The sequence below is a fragment of the Haliotis asinina genome, chromosome 8 (assembly GCF_037392515.1).
Source record: "Haliotis asinina isolate JCU_RB_2024 chromosome 8, JCU_Hal_asi_v2, whole genome shotgun sequence".
Classification (NCBI taxonomy): domain Eukaryota; kingdom Metazoa; phylum Mollusca; class Gastropoda; order Lepetellida; family Haliotidae; genus Haliotis; species Haliotis asinina.
The window spans coordinates 16,958,212-16,966,949 of record NC_090287.1 but is presented as its reverse complement, the minus strand read 5'-3'; the positions used below and the strand labels follow the sequence as shown (position 1 = coordinate 16,966,949).

Sequence of the window (8,738 nt, the reverse complement as noted above, 5' to 3'; positions counted from 1 at the left end):
ATTCGTTGGTTTGGTACTGTATGTTAACTGTAAGGTTTATTAGATTATCAATATTTTCTAGGAATCAAGGTTAGGAATATGTTCATTCAACATTTGAAACCCTTAATGACGTTTTCTGTCCATATTAAATACCTATCGTTTCCGATTTTCTTTGGACACAAAGGACTGCACCGTCACATTCAGGCATGTAACAGTCGGAGGTTTTGATGTATCTCGCATTTTCATACCCTTATTCATATAAACACCTCAACTCAAGTCTCAAATTGGTCAGCTCATATTGGCTATGAATCTGTGTTTTATATTATGTTTCTTTTTAAACTTTTATGACCACGGTTTCTACAATCGTTTTATCATTGTGCATATATTTAAATACATTAAGTAATTTAATACAGGTTCAAAATATCTGACCAGATAATCCATGTCCACCATTTATGCATCGCTGTCACTGTCAAGCTGCATCTCCTTTCCTAAACAACTTACATTTATATCGTCGGGGTCTGTGTCCATTTCAAAATGTGCACTGCCAGTCATCCGCTGATTGATGAATATTCATACGCTGCTTTGCTCAAACAGATACCAAAAGACTGTATAAATATGTATCGTTAATTTTTTTAATGTCCGGCAAAAATCTGAGCATGGCATTGTTTACTACCTCCGTCATAAATACATAGAAAAGGCACAGCACAAGGGAGTTGTTGCTTGGTTAAGGATGCGATAGATCGTATATAACTTGTCAATAGCCAAGTCTCAGCACTAAAGCTGCATGGACAATGCAGAGTAATGCTTAATCTGGTACGTATATTTCATGTGCATGACATGTCTATTGCTATCTGAGCGATATGTACACGTGTACAGGTAACCTACACTTGGATACTGCTTCACTGGTGTAAGGTTGGTTGTGTTTACATTGGCTGTCAGTAGTGGAAAACATTAGTTTTCTACACCGTGCATGTTGTTAGAAATTAATTGCATTGATTATTTTGATTTTGTGACGCAAATTGTAATGAATTTCATACAGAGGAAATGTGCACTGACATCTGTCAGTGCGATTATTCCCACTCAGAGCTTCCTGACTCTAATATCTTACCGTGGTTGGTAAATGAGACAAATAACATGAAACTCACACCCCAATTATACGCATATGCTAGCATTTCTGCATGAAGAAACTATCTTCCACACAACTGTATTTTAAGGCTTCAGATAAATGTAAGATAAATTATATCTGGAGAATACTGTATCAGTATACTTTATGTCATAGATATGTTACTCATTTGTAATCAGTGTTGCCTTTATCTTTCTTTCTCTCTGTTTCTCTCACTGTTTCTTTCTCTCTGTCACACACACGCACACACACCCACACACACACACACACACACACACACACACACACACACACACACACACACACACAATTTGGTTGTAGGTCAATTAATAGGCTATCTGTGCCACTTTAATTCTTGCTAACCAATATGTCAAAGACCTTTTACTAGTAGAAATATCAGGCGAGTCTTAATGGCTTGGGGATGATCCAAAGAAAAATGTGGTCTATTTTGATCCATTTGCGAGAGACGGTTGAAAGACAATTCAAGAGGATAAACATCAACAAAATTTACGAGAAAGGCCGGTCTGCAAATATTTAAGGGACAGGATTACCCCGAACACTATGTAAGCTTAACTGCGTGGGGCGGACTCGTAACTCTAGGCCACAGAATATCACAATTTATCCCTTCATTAAACGTCGCGTTATTCACTGTATGCCTATCTTAACGCATAGGTGTACTTTCCTTTTCAAATGGCACCCCGGAACTGTCTGTTTGGCGCCTACCCTTTACAAAATCGTGCCCGCAAGTTTGCTCCGGATTTTAAAATACAAAACGCAAACTGATCAGACAGTTCTGTCGAACGGGACCGAAAATTAATTTCCCCTTCCGACTACATTGTATTGGTCACGTAGTCCCGGTAGCGCCAGCATACTCTAAACATTGTACTCTGTGTAGCTGAAAAGTCGCATACTCGTAAACAAATAGAAAGGCCGGTAAAATTGGTAGTTTTTCGGCCAGGAATGGAGAGTGTGAAAGAGGGTATTGTGAGAGGGACAATGTACGGAGGAGTCTATGACGCAGCAGTTCAATGGGAGGGGAAGTTTGCTCTACAGATAAAGACCCCAGACTGGACCCTTTATTGTGAGAGTGAGCGGACAGAAGGGTAGCCACACGTTCCCCTCTCACGGTTTGGTAACCCACCCTATGGACGACTTCTGTTAACTCAGCAAATAAATCTAGTTTCTGCAATGTACTGGCATTCAGCGACAGGATCATTTAAAAACGTACATTGCCATCAGTTTTGTAACTCGTTGCGCGATGTACGTAATTTTCCACATAGATCATGATCTGACCAATCTGTTCAGGTCACCATATTAGACCATCATTGTGCAATGTTCAACACAATCCCTTCTGTTACAGTAGTCATACAGACCATCAGTGTGCAATGTCCAACACAATCCCTTCTTTTACAGTAGTCATACAGACCATCAGTGTGCAATGTCCAGCACAATCCCTTCTTTTGCAGTAGCCATACAGACCATCAGTGTGCAATGTCCAGCACAATCCCTTCTATTAGTGCAACTATACAGAACATCGTCATGTAATGTCTATCACAATCACTTCAGTTGCCCTAACTATGCATAGCAGTGTCTACCACAATCTCTTACGATTACTCCAGCTACTCCTAAGCAGAAATTCAGTGTTCGATGTCCAGAAAAAGAACTTTACAACTTAGTACCATGTGTAAAACGGTGACATGGTTCCTGTAGAAATAACCTACTGAGCTGCAGTTAGACTGCTATACGGCATAGCCAGTGAGTTGGCAGTCGATGATGTGCCATGATTGTAACGACCGTACACTCTAAAATGTCGTGACAATTTCAGGTACACCTACAACCCCAGTCATCATGGCCTGAAACAGCTTAACCCTTAGGGGTCTCTGCAGAACTTAACACCCTGTATAGGTTACAGTGGTCATCAACAGATGGCTGTATACAGCCAACCAGATTGCACTGTAGCATGCTATGTTAACACATGAACGGAGCAGCGGTGGTGATATAACGAGCTAACAATATACACTAATACCTAATCATTTGATGGGTGGGCTGCTAACTCAATATAAAGTAGTGAAACATACTACTCAAAATTAGTGGATGAACACTTAGTTAACCTGTGTACTGTTTTGCACATGCATATTCATAAAAGCCGATCATTATAGCTGGTCAGTATATCAGTTTATCTATACCAGTAAAAACGTTGGGATAATATTGGATTTACGAGATAGATAAAATGCAAATGATGAAGTCGGGAAGGAAATAGAAAATATGACAATTTATTCCATTCCACTGGAAATGTGTCATTTGTATGGCTATATATTACTTTTTCCCATATGCATTGTCATTGGCTCGCAAAATGGAGTATCCCCTACTTTTTAATGGTATGTATTGTAGCAGGATAAACCATATTGAACATTAGTAATCGAAGGTCATGTCTCTATTCGCTCAATTACATAAACGAATCTGCATACCAATACTGACAAATCTTGAAGCCAACCGATAAGTCAAATAATTCATATTATATGTTGACAACCATTAGTGGTTGTTTAACCCCGGACTGTGATTCACAAACACTTTGTTGTGTTCATACAATGCGATGGTCTCGAAAATGGTGTACAACCATTCACAACCATGCGTGTGTTTACAAGTGTCAATATTGAAAGGATATTTGATATGATATAGAGTGGATGAGAAGGAAGCCTACTATAGATCATGCCATAGTCCCTCCACGGATACCTTCCTGAACAGAAAGAGAAAAGAAAACGTTGGAAAATTGATCTTCCTTTGTAAACAAAGCCCGTTGAATATTATGTGCGACTGGACAACGGGGCAGGTACGGACGCCGGTCAATTTGGTCAGCCATCAAAGCTGAGTGTCCGTGCAAATTGGTCGAGTGACACTTACTAATGGTGATAGTCCAAATAAATGGACCGTCAATAAAAGACGGCAACCTGATGCTTCTGGTACAGGAATATCAATATTAGTGCTTTACCCCAAGCGGCGCAGTGGTGGCAGGGCGATGTGTTTGTGTAGGGGTAGGGCTGAGGAGGGTTTGGGGGGATTGTTAGGGTGGTGGGCTGAGATAATGGGGTTGACGCTGCAGATAGAAGGGTTAGTGAGATTATTTGGGTAGTAGGTTAAGATTATTGGGTTGACGCTGGAGACAGATGGGTTAGTGAGATTGTTAGTGTGATCGGTTGAGATTATGGGGAGACGTTGGAGACAGAAGTGTAAGTCAGATTGTTTGGATGGTGGGTAGAGATTTTGGGTTGACGCTGCAGATAGAAGGCTTAGTGAGATTTTTGGGGTAGTAGGTTAAGATTATGGGTTGACGCTGGGGACAGATGGTAAGTGAGACTTCTACGGTTGTAGGTTGAGGTTAGGAACTGACCTTGAAGATATAAGAGTTATCGGGATTCCTAGGATGGTTGGTTGACATTTGGTGATATACAATGGATAAGTGAGGTGGCTTTGGTTGTTGGCTGAGATTTGGGGATGAGATAGGGAATAAGCTAGATGGTGAGATGTTTCGCGTTGGTGAGATTAAGGGTTGAAGCTCGAAAAACCTGAAGTGGTTGGTTAGGGTCGACGATAGAAGGATTAGTGAGATTATTGATTGGTAGGAGGAGACAGATCAGGGGGTGAGGTCTTGATGAGTGTATCGACTATGGTCCTGCCTCGAGATATGTTCTTGAGATTATTCGGGTGATTTGATAAGATAGAGGGATAGTGTCACGTTGAGATTGGTTTGTTGGGTTTTAGGTCTCGTGGGTTAAGATTAGAGAGCGATATGAAGTGTAAGGGAGATTATTTGAGTGGTTGTCGAGTGTAGGCTGGAGGTGAGAGATTGGTTTCCGGATAGCGATATGAATGGAATGAAGGGGTCACGATATAGGGCAACGTACGTAATGCATGAATCAGCTGGTTGGAGTTAATGCATTAGACGCATGTCAATACGGTCAGAGGAACAAACGAGTGGAGGGTAGACTGAAAGGGAAACTGTTGCTGTTGGTAAGAAATCATATTAAGAAAGTGTATGAAGCCTTGCCACTTAGCAAGGGGGTGGGACATGAGGTGCGGGGAGGCCGGAATTATCATGAGACATCAATAGATATGGAGCCCCAGGAGTCACCTGATCCCTGTGTCTTCCATCGAACGTAACAAGAGACGGGTCAAGTGAAGGAGGAAGGGGGGTAATTACTACAGTGAGTGGATGTGATTGTGAGGGGAAACGGTGGGGCAGTTTGGGTGGGTTCAGGGCAGGAACCATGTAAAGATAATCATTTGTTCTGGAAATAAATACGTTTTGTATAGACAGACATGAAATGTGAAATGAAAGCATGCTCAGGAAGTAGATGTGGCAAAGTGATAGTGTTGATGGGGCTTCGCATAAGGCAGTTTCGTGTACCTGAAGAAAACAGCTCCATGTTTGAATATACAGAGGGTAATAAAGATGTATAAGGCTTTCGTTCCTCACACAGGTTATGTATGTGCGGTTTAATATCTTCATTATGAGAATTCAAACAGAAAGAGTACAATATCTTGCAATAAACATTTGCTGCTTTCAAGACCATCCCAGTAACACAGACACTGACACAACCATTTCCTATTCATTCCAATTAATACCTTTAAAGGTAATTTGCCGACCAAGGTGCATTGGTTGCTACAGACACAATACAGTAAAATAGGCCTACACGTATAAAGAACCCACGGTGTTTTGTTTTTGTTTTTTTAAAAATTTCAATTTTGGTCTAACCATTTATCATTTTTTAAATTTTACCTTATCCTTTTTATTAATCATTATAAGTGTTATTTTTATTGACTTTATTTTGTTCTTTATTTTTGGGTTGTGGGTGTCTGGGGGAGGCATCCTGACCACTTGTGTATTTTCGCTGAAGCGCGTGTAACCAGCTACGGTTATAATGAACTGATATTCGCGATCCCTTTGAGTTAACTGAGTATTTGAGCATAACCGTAGTTTCGCGTATAACGGTCGGTGACTGTGTGGGTACACACCTACCCATATCTGATTCAGTCTGACGTTTGGATTTCGAAACGACCAAGGTCTTCAGAAACGCCAAATACACAGCCTTCAATCTCCGAGTTGTCACTAAGGTGTGAACAAGATGACGGTGACACACCAAATCCCCTCCCCCTGTAGTTTGGACGTCTGGGGTTGGGGATCAGTGCCATTTAGTATCAACAATTTTGTTTCCACATTAAAGCGATCAAGTTACAATACAGGCAGGACTTAATTTCACATCGCGGAAGCCGTTTCGAAAAGGGCAGCACTGGTTTGTAAGAAGATATGATCACATTAATGAATGATTATTATAATATAGTATTTTCCTAACAACCCTCGACGAGACACGACTCCCTCTGACATTGCGACTGGTGTCAGGAAGGCCAGTAACTGCCTCGGTAGGGCACTGGCGACATTAGAGTGCCCATGCATGCAAATTGCGGCATTATGATGTCAATTTCAGGCTGGTCATGACAAACCCATGGCTGTAAATAATCCCTGGATGTATTTGCTGTAACTGCAATGTACACCGGCTTGTCAATTTCAAGTGACACGGGGATAAAGCACGTGGATCAACCAGCGAGTCTCTCTTAAGTGCTGTGACTCAACTGTTAGAGTAAGTACGACACCGTTGCCTGTGAAATTGACAGAAATTGACCTGCTGCGCCAAAGAGCCTCCTTCTGAAATACACCTCTTGAAACATCCATACAAACACTATAAGCGTTTATCAGATGCCAGAAAGGAAGATATCATATCCCGCCCTAAACCAGTGTTATTTTCATCCCGCATATTAGTTCCAGCGTTGTCATTTATAAATACATGTTCCTGCAACATTGATACCACCTGTTGCCCGAAACATGGATACATTAGTATCAATTTATTTTGGAATGACTCAGTTACGAAAGGTCAAAGAAGCCAATTCAGCTGACATGAAGGCATGACAGTCTGGTGAAATATCAACCAATCTATTCATTGTACATTTCAGCCAACGCTTAAGGTATCTCATATTAAGAAACTGTCAATCCGAGAGGTATTTCATCAACGCCTGATAATGTCACCTAACCGTTACCACCTAGAGGGCCAGAAGGATACATGTGTATATGGTCCTATTTTGCCACGTACATGTCACTTACATGAATGTACGTTGTCATATCATGTAGGTAAACATATTGACAATGCTCTCACGCGAGATGTGATTTGCCACGAGACACTAGCGCCATTTTGAGTGAACAAACTTGAGCAGTGACAGAGTATGTTCTGATAGCGAAACATCTTTATTACAAACAATTCTGCTTTAGTTATACAAATCGGTCGTTGTGACACGTGTGCCCACAAAGACCAAAGAGTAGAGGTGGAAATAGCTTTAAAATTGCAGGTGTACTCCAGTACTGTGCCACATGTAAAATCACTTGCTTTGATATTATTTCCACTACACCCACCGATATGCACGTAGATTTTGCAAATAAACAACATACTTAAGATTGGAAAGTCAATCGGACGACGGTACAACGTGATATACAAATTTGCTTGACCGACTGAAAAAAACACTGGACTGGGGCGTCGGGCAATGGGTTATTTCCACCCACGAGTAGTGACATAATGAATATAATATATATAATTTCACGTGCAATGCTTTGGCATACTGGTTCAAAGGGTCGACGATCTGAACCAATGTTGCTCAACTTCAGTATGTTGTCTAAATCTGTATTAGGTTATTTTCACGTAAAGGATAAATATATGGTTAAAGACGTCGAGTGGCGTGACATCTTTGTGAACGGATATTTAATCCTACAAGTGCACGTACCACACACATGCACTCACACGCAATGTCACGTTGACTTCTTAATGGTGACGAAGACTACAATGTTGGTGGTCATGATGATGTTGTTAGTGGTGACTGTCAGATGGTAGTGGCCGTGGTAAGATACGTTCAGAAGAAGATAATCAGACATTAAGATTATCCTCATGTTCCCTGTTGATATCCCAGCATATATCAACAGCTGTCGAATGTTCATAACCTCATGTTATACTATCGAGTTTTCCAAAGATCGCATACATGAACAGGATTCAAACAGAAGCCATAGCTAGCAGAACTCTATCCTGCGACAAAAGACGCCCCGAGGCCCTTATTTTCCGCGATGAAAGTCCACAGTGATTATTGTCTGGTTCAAAGAGGACCCAGAGCTGTGAACAGGTATTTCAGCAGATAACTTTTGAGGTAAGCCAATGCTTTGTCTACGGTGATTTAAAAATGGGCTTTATGAATTTGATTAAAAAATAGTTTTTTTATCAGATTTGTAGCAAACCAATCCTAAGTAAAGTTTCAAAAGTTTTCTTGGTAGGTTTGGCGAAGACAGGAACTGGTATTTCAGCAGATATTTCACTTTAAGCCTATTTGGGGTAAATCAGTGTTGCCTTCGAAGACTTGAAAAGCGGCATATTGGTGTGATCAGGTTTGCAAGATGTCAGTCCTAAGTAGAGTATTTAAAGGTTTAATTTATGGTAAGAGAGAACATTATGGTTTGGGGAGAACATTTCCAAATTTGCGAGTCTGTGGCATAAGTGATGTCCAGTGCAGTTCTCGTACGTGTCGCTAAAATTTGACTTGCCTTTGC

General features: G+C 40.9%; 1 protein-coding gene across 3 annotated transcripts in view; it reads left to right on the top strand.

Moving 5' to 3' along the window:
* Positions 1 to 613: 613 nt before the first annotated feature.
* LOC137294889 (homeobox protein six1a-like) overlaps positions 614 to 8,738 on the top strand; it is a 96,118-nt gene continuing 87,993 nt past the window's right edge. Inside the window, exon 1 of one of the 3 annotated variants that reach the window (XM_067826042.1) lies at positions 614 to 792. The gene's annotated coding sequence lies outside the window, so the exon portion shown is untranslated. Of the gene's footprint in view, positions 793 to 828; positions 892 to 8,738 lie in introns of those variants that run through there. The other 2 variants (XM_067826039.1, XM_067826038.1) reach the window with 2 other exon arrangements.